The sequence below is a fragment of the Ambystoma mexicanum genome, chromosome 3q, assembly GCF_040938575.1.
Source record: "Ambystoma mexicanum isolate Mex_15411 chromosome 3q, UKY_AmexF1_1, whole genome shotgun sequence".
In the NCBI taxonomy this organism is placed as follows: Eukaryota; Metazoa; Chordata; class Amphibia; order Caudata; family Ambystomatidae; genus Ambystoma; species Ambystoma mexicanum.
The window spans coordinates 793,557,643-793,569,988 of NC_090926.1; the positions used below are offsets into that span (position 1 = coordinate 793,557,643).

Sequence of the window (12,346 nt, forward strand, 5' to 3'; positions counted from 1 at the left end):
GACTACAGCCCATCACTCACTGCCATCACCAACTGCTGTTCCTCCCCCACCCCCACCCCAACGATTCAACCTCCTGCACACTTTCATACATCAACGGGACTTGTCCTGCTGCACATGACTTGTTTTTATATGACTACCTTTGTCTCTTCATACTATTGGCACAGGCAGGAAAGCTCTCAGGCCTACCTTCACTGATTGGCCCTGATCGAGGTGCCACGTGGAGGAACAACCATGTGGTGGTTCCAGATCTAAAGACGTTTAATTATTGGGTTGTGAGCTTTACCGTGCTAAGCTTTTGCCCTGCATGACTGTGTCCCTGGGAGGTGCCCAAAGCAGGAATGATTTACATCAAGACCAGAGGGCGATGCCCTGACCAATCAGGAGGTGGAGAATTAGACATGAAAAGGCAGTGACTGCGTAAACTCTGTGCGTTCCACCTGTACCACTCCCACAGCCACCGTCTGCGCTCTCTGTGATATAGTCCACCATGCTGCAACTTCTCCTCTCCCACACTCATTTGTGCATCAATGTGCCTACAGCTGCCCGGCCCTCCCGCCCTGCCCCTTCTCTCTCCTTCCCGGTGCCACTCCTCACCTTTCGATGCTCACTGCGTGTTCGTCGCTTTCTTCCTTTCTCTGGCCCACGGTTCACTCCCTCTAAACAGCGCATGCACAAGCACCATCAGCCGCAAAAATGAAAGAGGGGCTCTGTAAAGTCAAGCAGTCAGTGCTCGAGAAGGGGGCCGCCCGATCAGGGAGGCCTACGGGAAATAACACAGACGCGTGACGGCCGTTAAAATATCAGCGTCTTTATTCTATGCCGTTACAACACAAACTGTTTCCTTTCCCAAAACCCTGGTTTTATGTCCAGTCCCCTCCCTATCCCAATGTCACTTCCCCCATGTCCTGGCCCAAACGTGGGTCATCCCACATAATGATGTGGGAGGGCGCTGAGCCCGCACAGTCACAACATGACATCTCCCCCTCTTTTTAACATGTTGGATCACTTACGATTTCACCCCATTTCTTCGATCAGTCTCTGAGGTTTCATATGACATCATTGATGTCTCATGGGGAAGCGGAGTGTCTGTGGTGGTGACCGTCCCTCTCCACTGCTGGCTTCCTCTTCTGACTGCTTGCCATCCCCTTAATAGGAGTAGTCCGAGAGTGGATCATTTTGACTGCCGTATGAGTGTCCCCACACAGGGGGTATGTTTCCTGCAAGCTTCTTGAAGTGGGAGGAATTCCACGTTATGGATTGCTGCTGTTCGCCGTTTGTTGTTATCATGGTACCCTTTTCGCTGGTTATGACCAGCCGCTCTAGTGCAAATGTGGGTTGTCCTTTCTTACTTTCGGTTGACGTACCAACACGTGATCTCCCAGTTCTATATCACATTCTTTCGCTCCTCATCAGGAGCCTGCTTTGTCTTTCATTTTTTCTTTCTCTTCCTGGTCCCGAGCCCTCGCCTGTGGTTCTAGGGGTACTGTCTGTGCTTGAGTGTGGCCCTCGGGCAATCTCATCCTTATGATTCGGTGAAACATGAGGTTCAATGTGCTGACTCCTGTGGTGCTATGCAAAGTGTGACTATATTCGCGCAGGAGTTGGTACAGAGCCTGCTCAAATGGCTTGTTGACTATGTTGGCTATCTGTAGGGTTCTTTTGATATTTGCCATGAATCTTTCGACGATGCTGTTGGCTTGGGGCCAGCGCAGCATTATCTTTCTGTGCTGGAACCCCATGTAGCGTGCAAAGTTCTCAAAGTCGTGGCTGGAGAACTGCGGGCCATTGTCAGATTTTATTATCTTTGGTATCCCGTAGGTTGACAACATGCAATCTAGTGCAGGGATGACACACGCAGCTGCTGTGGAATCAATCAGCTGAGTGTCAGGAAAACAGGAGTGTTCATCAATTAGTATGAGTGCATATGTTCCATTGTGTAGTGGCCCAAGGAAATCCACGGCCAGTTCTTCCCAGACACGTTCTGGCAGTGGGGACATCTGCAGTGGGTTGGGGTGAGGCGGTTGTGCCACTTGTGAACAGATGGTGCTCCTGCCTATGACCTCTTCTATTATGGCGTTCAATTTGGGGAACCATGCTTTTTGGCGTAGGAGGTGTTTTATGGACACTACCACCTAGTGGCCTTTTTGCGCCAGTATGACCGTCTTTTCTCTTAAAATTCAGGGATTGTCATCTTGCAGCCCGTCATGATGATGTGGACGTCCACGACCGTCAGTTCGTCCTTCACTAGCTCGATGCATCTTACGTCATCCCTCACTGATTCCTGCTCATTTCTGGCCTGATGTCTCGTGTGGGATGTTTTTCCTGCTGTAATGCAGTGGGCCATGATTGCGAGGGCCGGGTCTCTTTCTGATTCCTTTCTGAGGGTGGACCAATCCACCGGTAGGGGTTGCAGGTGAAGGATGGCGTAATTGATGTATGCATCTGCAATGGAAGGGTCCACCTGGGCTGGGCTCGTGGGGTTTCTGCATAGGTAATCAGCATGGTTGTCTTCTTTGCCTGAGCGATGCACGATACTGAATTTGAAGTCTTATAGCCTCAGGCCCCATTGTGCTATTCTTGGGGGCATTCTCACTTTGGGGTCTCTGTATATCTTCAGCAGGGCCTGGAGATCGGTAATGATGGTGAATGCCTTTCCGTACAGGAAGAAGGGAAAGTACTTGCAGGCTCACACTACTGCCAGGCTTTCCTTTTCTGCCTGGGAGTATGCCTGTTCTGTAGGTGTGAGGCTCCTGCTGGCATAGGCTACGACAAACATGTTGGTTGGGTCCGTGGGGTCTTGTTGCGTTAGTATGGCTCCTAGACTGACTGGGCTGGCATCAACTATGACTTCGATCTTCCTTTCTGCGTTGAAGTAAGCCATGTCATCCACCTTGAAGATGTTGTTTCAAATGGTTTCAAAGGAGTGTTGGCTGTCGGCTGACCACTCAAAGGGTTGATCCATCCTCGTGAGCAGACGAAGGGGGTTGCTGACCGTTGCATGATCTTGGAGATATCTTGATCAGTAGCTTGCGAGTCCCAGGAATGATTGAAGTTCAGACACATTTTGGGGTGGCTGGGCAGTGTTCAGTGCCGCTACCTTTTCTGGGTCAGGTCGCATACCTTTCTCCGAGAATATGTGGCCGAAGAATCTGAGCGAGCCCTTTCTGAACTTGCATTTGGTTCTGTTGAGCATCAGACCCGCCGCCTCAAGTGCTGCGCAGACCTTATGTAGGGCCTTGTGCTCTTCTTTTGAATTTTGAAACTCGTCTGAGTAGTTGAGGCAGTGGGGACATGGCGGATGACCTTGTGGATCTCCCTCTTGAAAGATCTCTGCTTCGGGCGGGATGCCAAAACTAAGCCGCTTGTACTGGAACAGACCCAAGTGGGTGACGAAGGTGGTAATATACTGCGACTCGGGGGTGATCTCGAGCTGGTGATAGCCTTCTGTGAGGTCCAACTTTGAGAAATATTTACTGCTGTGCAGTTGGTGTATCATGTCAGTTATCCTGGGCGCCTGGTGTCTTTCTCACTCGATCGCTTCGTTTGCCCTCCTCATGGCCACACATAGCCTGAAGGAGCCGTCAGGTGATTTCTTCAGGGTTGGGTACTATGGTTGACATTCATGGGGAGGGTCCTGTCACAGGCTCAATGACTTGTTTTAGTAGTTCGCTGATCTCCACTTCCACTTGTTGCATATTAATAGGTATACCCCTGTAGTGTTGAGCGACTGGCTTGACTTCCAGGTTGATGTGTAGCTGGATATTTCATTTTTTTAGCTTTTCTTGAATAGGTTTGGGTTATGCTGCCTCTATGTCTTCGGGCCTTGCAAAGTATTTCTGCGCCATTAGTTGGTATAAGATGTGTACAAGGCCCATTTTCACCACAGTTTTAAAGCTGAGTATACATCCTCTATTCACTTCTGTTTTAAGGACATTCAGCAGGATCTTCGCTGCGTGAGCCTTGTGGGTGCACATGGTGTGATGACACCTTTGCATGGTATTGCCGAGGTTTGCATGGTAATGGCGAGGCGGATCCATATGGATAGATGTTGACAGTGGACTTCTTGAGCTTTGGTGCCCTGGAGAATGTGTTGTAGGCTTCTTCGCTGATTATGTTGACTGTCGCCCCATGTCTATGAGGAATTCTAAAGGGGTGTCATTGACTTGGAGCGTGAGGATCGGACTGTATTGAGTCACTGTGCTGTTGTTCAGGGACGACACATGTCCCTTTTTATGCTGGTCTTCACTCGACGAGGGTGAGTCACTGCTTGAGGGAGATCTCATTTCCATGTACCAGTCATTCTGCCTCATCACGAGTTTGGCAGTAACCCTTAAATGCGGCAGTAACGCTATTATCACTCCATTTAAGGGTCCACCAAATCATGCGTTTGGCAGGATTTACTACCAGTTCAGAGCTGAGGGCAGTAGCGCCGAAAATTCCCTGTTGGGCCCAACAGGGAAAGGGGAATTTGCGAATGGGCCCAATGGGGAATTACTGTTCCGCAAAACCTGTGTTGTGGCGCTAATAGCGCCAGGGGTTTGGCGGTAACGCTAATAGCCCCGGCGGTATCCTGGCGGATACCGCCCAACACGTGATGATGCCCATAACGTCTGTGGCCACTGTGTCTGGAGCTTTTGGGTGGTTGGTATTCTTCCTGAGCGTAGGATTACCTGTATTCATGCCCATCACGCCGCCACCATCTGGATTCACTTAACCTTGGACTCCTGGACCCTAACGATTATCATGCACTGGAAACTGCTAGCACTCTCTCTAACTTAGGCTTCACACACCGCTTATATGAACCCACCCACAATAAAGGCCGAACACTTGACTGGGTAGCCAACCTTAACTGTAACATCAATATAACACTGAAAACTCCATGTGCGTGGTCTGACCATCACATTATCACCTTTAACATCCCAGCCAATGACATGCATACTAAACAAGACATTGTGCCTGCCATATCTACAAGCAACAAAAAGGACATCACACGCGACAAACTTCTCCCCATCATTCTGCCCATGCTCATGCACCATTCAACTTCTCACCAGTTACCATCTTAGAAGTTGAAAGTATCATCAGCAAACTCAAACCTTCTAATTGTCAGGGTGATACATGTCCCGCTCCCATCATCCAGGAACATGCTCACGAACTAGCTCCCTTCATCACAGCTTTTATTAATTCTTCTTTCAATAATGGTACTGTCCCGTATAACCTCAAGGAGGCTTGGGTCATTCCCCTCTTAACAAAAACAACCTTGGATGCAAGTATACCAACTAACTATAGGCCCATCACCACCGTCCCCTTCCTACTCAAAATCCTATATCGCGCAACTTATCTGCAGATATAGGACTACCTGGAATCAAACAATCTCCTCGGCCTCAGACAATCTGGCTTCCGCCCTAGGCACGGAACTGAGACTGCGCTTATCAACCTTAAGACACAAAGGGAGGACCCTAAAGATAATGGTAAACTAGCCCTGCTACCTCTTCTTGATTTATCAGCGGCATTTGACTTGGTCAACCACCACATCCTCTGCCAGCACCTCATAACTGCTGCTCATTTCTCAGACAAAGCCACCATCTGGATCAGTTCGTTCTTGAAAAATAGGTCCATGAGGGTCTTCTCCCCATCCGCCTCGGCCGAACCTTCACCAGTCCTATGTGGGGTCCCCCAAGGATCGTGTGTTTCCCCCACACTCTATAATATGTTCACCAAACCACTTTTTGACATACTTGACTAGCTGGGTGTCACATACACCAACTATGCTGATGACACCCAGATACTCATTCCTATTACAGGTGACCACACCATAGACACTAAGGCTCTGAATGAGGTCTATCAAGTCATACAGGCTTGGATGGCCCAACATGAGCTCTGTCTCAATGATGAAAAGACAGATCTCATCCTCGGCTCACAAAACCAGCTTAACAGACTGGACCCGGCTTTCAAAGCTTTTAACATTGATGGTATCACCATCCAGGTCTCTAATAATACCAAAACCCTCAGAATCTACCTTGATTCCACACTTTCGCTCAACAGACAAACCAACACTGTCATTGCAGCTTCCGCATACACCTGCAAACTGATTTCAGCCAGTCGACCTTTCCTTACCACTACTAATTGTACCATACTCACCAGGATGTTGGTATGTCTAAACTAGATTACTACAATGCTCTGTACCTAGGGACTAGTCAACGCAAATTAAACAAACTCCAGGTTACTTAAAATAATGCCATTAGGTCTGCCCTTAACTTCTCTAGATCTTCACACATCTTGGACATGAGGCGTAGCCTTCATTGGCTATCACTCAAAACGCTCGCTCTAACACATAAATGTGTGAACAATCAGGTCCCCTCCTACCTGGCCCACTGAGATCTGCTCAAACTCACAGTCTCAACGTACCAAGATACAAACTCCAAAAAGCTGGCGGGGTGAGCTTCCCTGTCCTCACCGCTAAATTATGGAACTCCCTGCCCAACCCTATCAGGAATGAACCATCTTTCCACTCTTTTAAGCACAAAGCCAAGACATGGCTGGCGACCCAAGATGTCTAAAGCCGGCACACTCTACATTAACTCTGTATTATACTTGAGATTTCGTATTATGGTCCTTTGTTTGTTCTAATTTAAATGGCTTTTTTTATCTCCCTCTTTCCAGTTGCTTCCCTTATGTATAGCCTTTTTACGTTCCTGCCTACTGCTTACTTAGACTGTTTACCTCTTGCTCATGCTTTTATGTAAATACGTGTAATTGTACCTTGTTGTCCACATGTAACTGTAACAGGAGATATGCGCCCAGATTCCTTTGGGCCAGGCGCGCTCTACAAATAAAACAAATACAAATACATACACAAATACACTGTCTGGTCCACCTTTGTGTGGGCTTGTCAGTATCGTCTTCTGTCGTTCCCTGAGTGATCTCCGACTGGTTGGATGTGTAGGCTCGTTTTTGCAGATTGCCCTGAAGTGATTGTCGCTGCTACATGCGGCTCATTTTTGGCCCAGGGCTGGGCATTCACCTGTGTGAGGGCGTTTGTATCCACACCTGAAGCATGTGGCCTCCGAGCATCTAGTCGGCTGGTTTGGTGTGGTGATGTATAGTTTGTTGATGGTTTCAGGTTCATGGGCTTTCGGTTGTATCGTGACCTTGCCCAGGTTATCTAGCTGGGATTCTACTGCAGGAGTTTATTATGGAATGCTTGAGAGTCACAGCCAGCTATGACCTGGGACCTTAAGGTCTCTTCCTTTGAATATCGATGGAATTCGCAGTGCTTCAATCTTATTCTTACTCTCATGACAAAATTATGAAGAGATTCTCCTTTGTCTTGGCACATCGTATGAAAGATGTGTCTTTCATTGTCGAAGTTGGTAAGGGGTACAAAGTATTCTGATAGTTTGGTGTGTAAGTCCTGGTAAGATGCTGTTTCAAGGTTGAGTAATTCACCAGCAATATATCTAACCACCGGTCCCACTGCCATAGACAGCTTGTTTTTGAGTCTTTCGTCGTCATTGAGCCCTATGGCTCCTATGTCAAATTTGAAATCTCATAGCCAGGTTGTCCATCGTGGTCCCAGGATGCTGGTGTCACGTAGGTGGAATGCATGGGGTAGGTGCAGTACTTGAGATCCTCCACCCGAAGGGAGGACGGGTCCTGAGGCTCCACTGCCTGATGTGGATGTGACATCATCATCTGACATGGTGTGCATTCTGTGGCTCTCTGAGGACGTTAGTTACAGTTGAAGGATACGAAGGGCCTTCCTACCCTCTGCCTGTTGTGCCGGTATGTGATGTGGGCACTACATGAGTGTGGTAGCGCTGTCTTTTTCCAGTGGGTCCTTCCTAAGTCCCTGGGCTGTGTCCCTCTTGGCCCTTTCTGTTCCTGTGGTGTGGGCTTTTGCTGGCCCCTCTTGACTTTTCCTGCCCCTTTGGTGTGTGTCTTTGCTGGCCGGGGGGCACACATGTGGGGCCTGGAGACCTGCACGCTGTGTGCGCTCCTGTCAATTGTGCAGGGAGGCTGGCAGTTTCTCCCCACCCTTTGTACCTTGGAGCTGTGATGTGGGCTTTGCCTTTCTGCAGCAGGAGGCGCGCAGACATGCATGGCTCGTGCCTGATGGCCCCCTCCGGCGTTGCGCAGTTGCAAGCACAAAAGGGAACACGTGTGGGGCCTGGAGACTTGCGCGCTGTGTGCGCTCCTGTCAATTGTGCAGGGACGCTGGCAGTATCTTCACCCCCTTCGTACTGTGGAGCCATGATGTGGGCTTTGCCTTTCTGCAGATGGAGGCATGCCGATGCGCGTGGCTCATGCTCGATGGCACCCTCTGGCGTTGCGCAGTTGCAAGCACCCGGGACCACATGCGTGCTGCCTGCGTTTTTGCTCTCAACCTGGACCTCATCACCAGTGTAAAGTCGAGCGGTCAGCGTCGAGTAGGGGACCGCCCATTCAGGGAGGCCTCTGGTAAATAACACAGACGTGTAACAGCGGTGGAATATCAGCGTCAATATTCTAAGCTTTTACAACTCAAACTGATTCCTTTCCCAAAACCCGGGTCCCATGTCCCGCCCCTTCCTATCCAAAAGCCACTTCTCCCATGTCCTCGCCCAAACGTGGGCAATATCACATAACGATGAGGGAGGGCGCTGAGCCCGCACAGTCATGACATGACAGGCTCCACATGGAGGCCTGCTTTCATTGGTATGTCAGGGTTTCCTTATTTTTTTTAAAACAAATACAATATCAACACCCGGCAAGTGGGTGATAATAGCGAAAATTCCCAAATTGTGTGGCGTTAATGGCACTGAACCCTTCCTTCCCTCAGTCCTTCAAAGGCACAGGCTCGTGGGCTGTTAACGACAAAGCTGGACCCACAATGCAGGGCTTGATGCTATATGAAACCATTGGACTGTTGGAGAATGTTGTGGAGGTTTCCCACTGCTACATTGTCACTCCTGCCTCTTCTGCAGCATTACAATGGTGGCCTCCTGTCCCTGAATACCCCTCCAAGCTCTGCTGCGGTATTTGAGATACGGATAGATGGGTACGCTCCATAGTCCTAGAAAGCCAGTCCTTCCCATCCACCTGTGCGTAGTCATGGCAGTACTTCGCTAAAGCTTCCCCTGGGGTTTGAGTGCAAAGGATGGATGCCATCTGTTGTAGGTGGTCATCAAGAACCTGGGGAGCCTTTCACTCCTAGTTCCCAAGATGTTCAATAGTCATTGACTTGACAACAGACACAGCATTTCAGTGCTGCACTGTCCTTGTTGTTAGGACCAGACTGATATGCCAATGGCTATTGCTCTGCTGTGAAAGGTACAGCAAGCTAAAAAGTAGATCCTCCTGAGTGGGAACAATCCCAATGAACAAGTTATTTCTCAGTGTTTGTTCCCAATATAGGGGCTATCAAAATGTTTCTTATGAACAATCATGATTATTGTTATGGCATATGGAGAGGTAAGGGACTCTTGGCTGTGAAGCATTTCAACATGTGTGTAATGAAAATGAGCAATGCTGCCTGATTACGAAATTGGATTTCATAATCACATTTGGAAAGTGAATGGCCATATGAGTTAATAAAGAGGGGTAGTGTTAGTTCAAATGGGGAAGTTTGGGGGTTTCCGCAGCCAAGAGGAGCAGTGCCTTTAATGGACTAAAAAATACTATTTGTGAGGCCAGCAAGTAAGTCATTGGCGCCAACCAGCTATGTGCTCTCCTCTGACTGCTACCCATCTGAGGTGCTTTTAGGACATATTTAACAAAGTGTGCCATTTTGTACCCATTGGAAGGGTCTTTGATGAAATTATTCAATCCGAGTGACAGGGATTGGTGTGAAATGTGTACTTCCCATTGAGTGGAATCGTGTATCGCTAACTAGGCAGTGTTTGAAAAGTGTAACCCTCTCTCAGGATACAAGTGGTTGGACACAGAATAAAAGAACTGGATATCCCCTGATGAATGTCTGACGTAAAAGGTCTCCTTGACAGAAACCTGTTGGGTTTGATGGAAAACACAACAAACTAATCTATTGAATGTTGTATGTTGGCACTGTTTTGTTGTAAAAACAATTGTTCAATATTGTTTTCTAAATGTGCATTTTTGTATTGAATGTGTTGTTATTTTGACCTGGTGATAGGGGTCTAAAACAGTAAAAAAGAAACAACTATATATTTTTGTATCAAATGTTGTACTGTGCTTTGCATAAAATAAAAGTGTACTTTTTATACTGAACTAATTGGTTGTATAGTGTGTTCTAAAAAACCGGATGTCACCTGAAATATATAAACAATAGGGTAATATATTTTTCGACTTCTTTGATTGAAAAAATCTTACAATACTGTCAAATTCCACACGATGGCACCATTGCACAACTTGTTGAATTTGACAGTTTCATAAAATGACGTTTCCCAAACTGCATCATGTTTATCTGACATCTACCCCTTTGGCCCCCAATCCTTCCAATGGAAGCGGGGGACACCTCTGCAGCCCTCGCTCCCATTATACCATGCAAGGTATGAATGGCACCATGCCTGAATAGTGGATAGACAGTCAGGGATGGGCAAGGAGGAGGTGGAGGTGTCATCCGCGTAACACTGAAAGCTAGAGGAAAAGGTAGAGATCAGGAGGGCCGAGGGGGCCAGGTAGACATTGAAAAACCAGCATGAGAGGTTAGAGCCCTAGGGAACACATCTGGAGAGTGTGGTGGTGGAGAGAAAGGACCCAAGTTCAACCTGGGAAGGTCGGTCCAAGAGGAAAGAGGATAGCCACGCTAGAGCCTGATCCGTGATGCCCAGGGTATCTCAGAGATTAGTGCTCAGGATGTTGTGGTTCACCATGTCAAAAGCAGAGGAAAGGTCAAGGAGAATGAGGACAGAGGGAGAGTTAGAGTCAAGGTTAGAGAGCAGTGGTTCTGGAGAGCAGTTTCTGTGCCTCTGGCTACTCTCAAGCCAGAATGATTGTCATGGAGGCAACCAACAGCTTTGGTGTGGAGGGTTAGCTTGGAGATAGCCAACTTCTCCAGAAGATTGCCCAGGAAAGGAGTGATAGAGATCGGGCGATAGTGTGCCAGAACGGAGGGGTCAGCAAAATACTTTCTCCTCTCAAGCACTCAAGGGAGTGCTTGAGAGGAGAGGGGAAAACTCCAGTGGCAAAAGAGTGGTTGCAGAGATCGGCCAAGGTTGGAGTGAAAGAATCAATGTTGTCCCAATGGTGCTGGAGGGGCTGGGGGACATCTGCCCAAGTCCACATTGACCTGTTGTGTATTTTTCAAACGTTTTTCCTATACACTTAAACCAGCTCTCTTTCTGAACAGATGTCTTGACTGCTCAGACCGCGCTACCCCTTGAAGAGTCATGACTCAAAAAAATTACACTATAATTTCTTATTAACCAAGGGAATATGTGTGGGCCCTAAAATGAACTCAGACAGAACAATCTGCCTAACAATAGGCTTGGTTCTCTCCCAGAGAAAGCCCGTAGATGGGACCCAAACACTATAGGGGTTACACGTTGCCCCAGCAGACAGTTGGGCGTGGCACAAAGAGCGCACAAGCTCTATAAAAGCGTGCTTGCTCACAAACCAAAGAGATCATTGGAAAGAATTCCAACCCTCCAAATCAAGGATTTTGAGAAAATGCTTCTATGAGGTGTTATTGGACTAAATGACTCCCTGGTAATTTACTTTGACAGAATCAGTTCACATTTGTATTCGTTTTTTTAATGGGGAGGTTGTTTTAAAAAGAAATGGGGTGGGTTCCTCCTAGAACCTGCCTCCACCCTCCCTGCACGCCGCCTCCACTACCACCTCTGACCCTCATCCGCCCTAAAGTGGATGAGGGTCAGAGGTAACAACATATTTATGTATTTGGTTCCCCAAAAAGTGATTCTGTTGAAGTAAATTACAACGGAGTAAGTTACTTCAAAAAAACCACGATATACAGAGAAAAGAGCCTTTGACTCCTTGTAATCAATGGGCTAGAATGGTGCACTAGATAAGGTTGGGGGAGGGGGAGTCACAGCTCAGGGGAATAAGTGTGCGCCAGGTATCAAGGGACCCTTAGCTTCTCCAGATGCCTGTAATCAGAGATTCAGAACTCTCTCCTTTGGAGCTCCATTGAAGAAGCAGCACTGACCATCCTTGCATGTACAGGTGTCAGGTCAGAGCCCCCCCCAGCTCTGCCTTTCTACTTCACTACTGATGCTCTCGTGGTAGGCTCGAGATTGTATGGAAACACAGGAGGAACCATTCTTACTCTGATGCTATGACCTAATTGTGAATTTAATATACGGCTTTTAAATAGTTTCTGCAGCAGTTTTACTTACTGTATAGAAATACTTGGATGTGCAATAAATGA

At 47.8% G+C, this 12,346-nt stretch overlaps 1 protein-coding gene across 1 annotated transcript in view; it reads right to left on the reverse strand.

Annotated features, from left to right (window-relative positions):
• The window catches only part of LOC138583003 (polycystin-1-like), a 569,194-nt gene that overhangs the window by 93,451 nt on the left and 463,397 nt on the right, over positions 1-12,346 (reverse strand). The gene's annotated exons all lie outside the window — the stretch shown is intronic.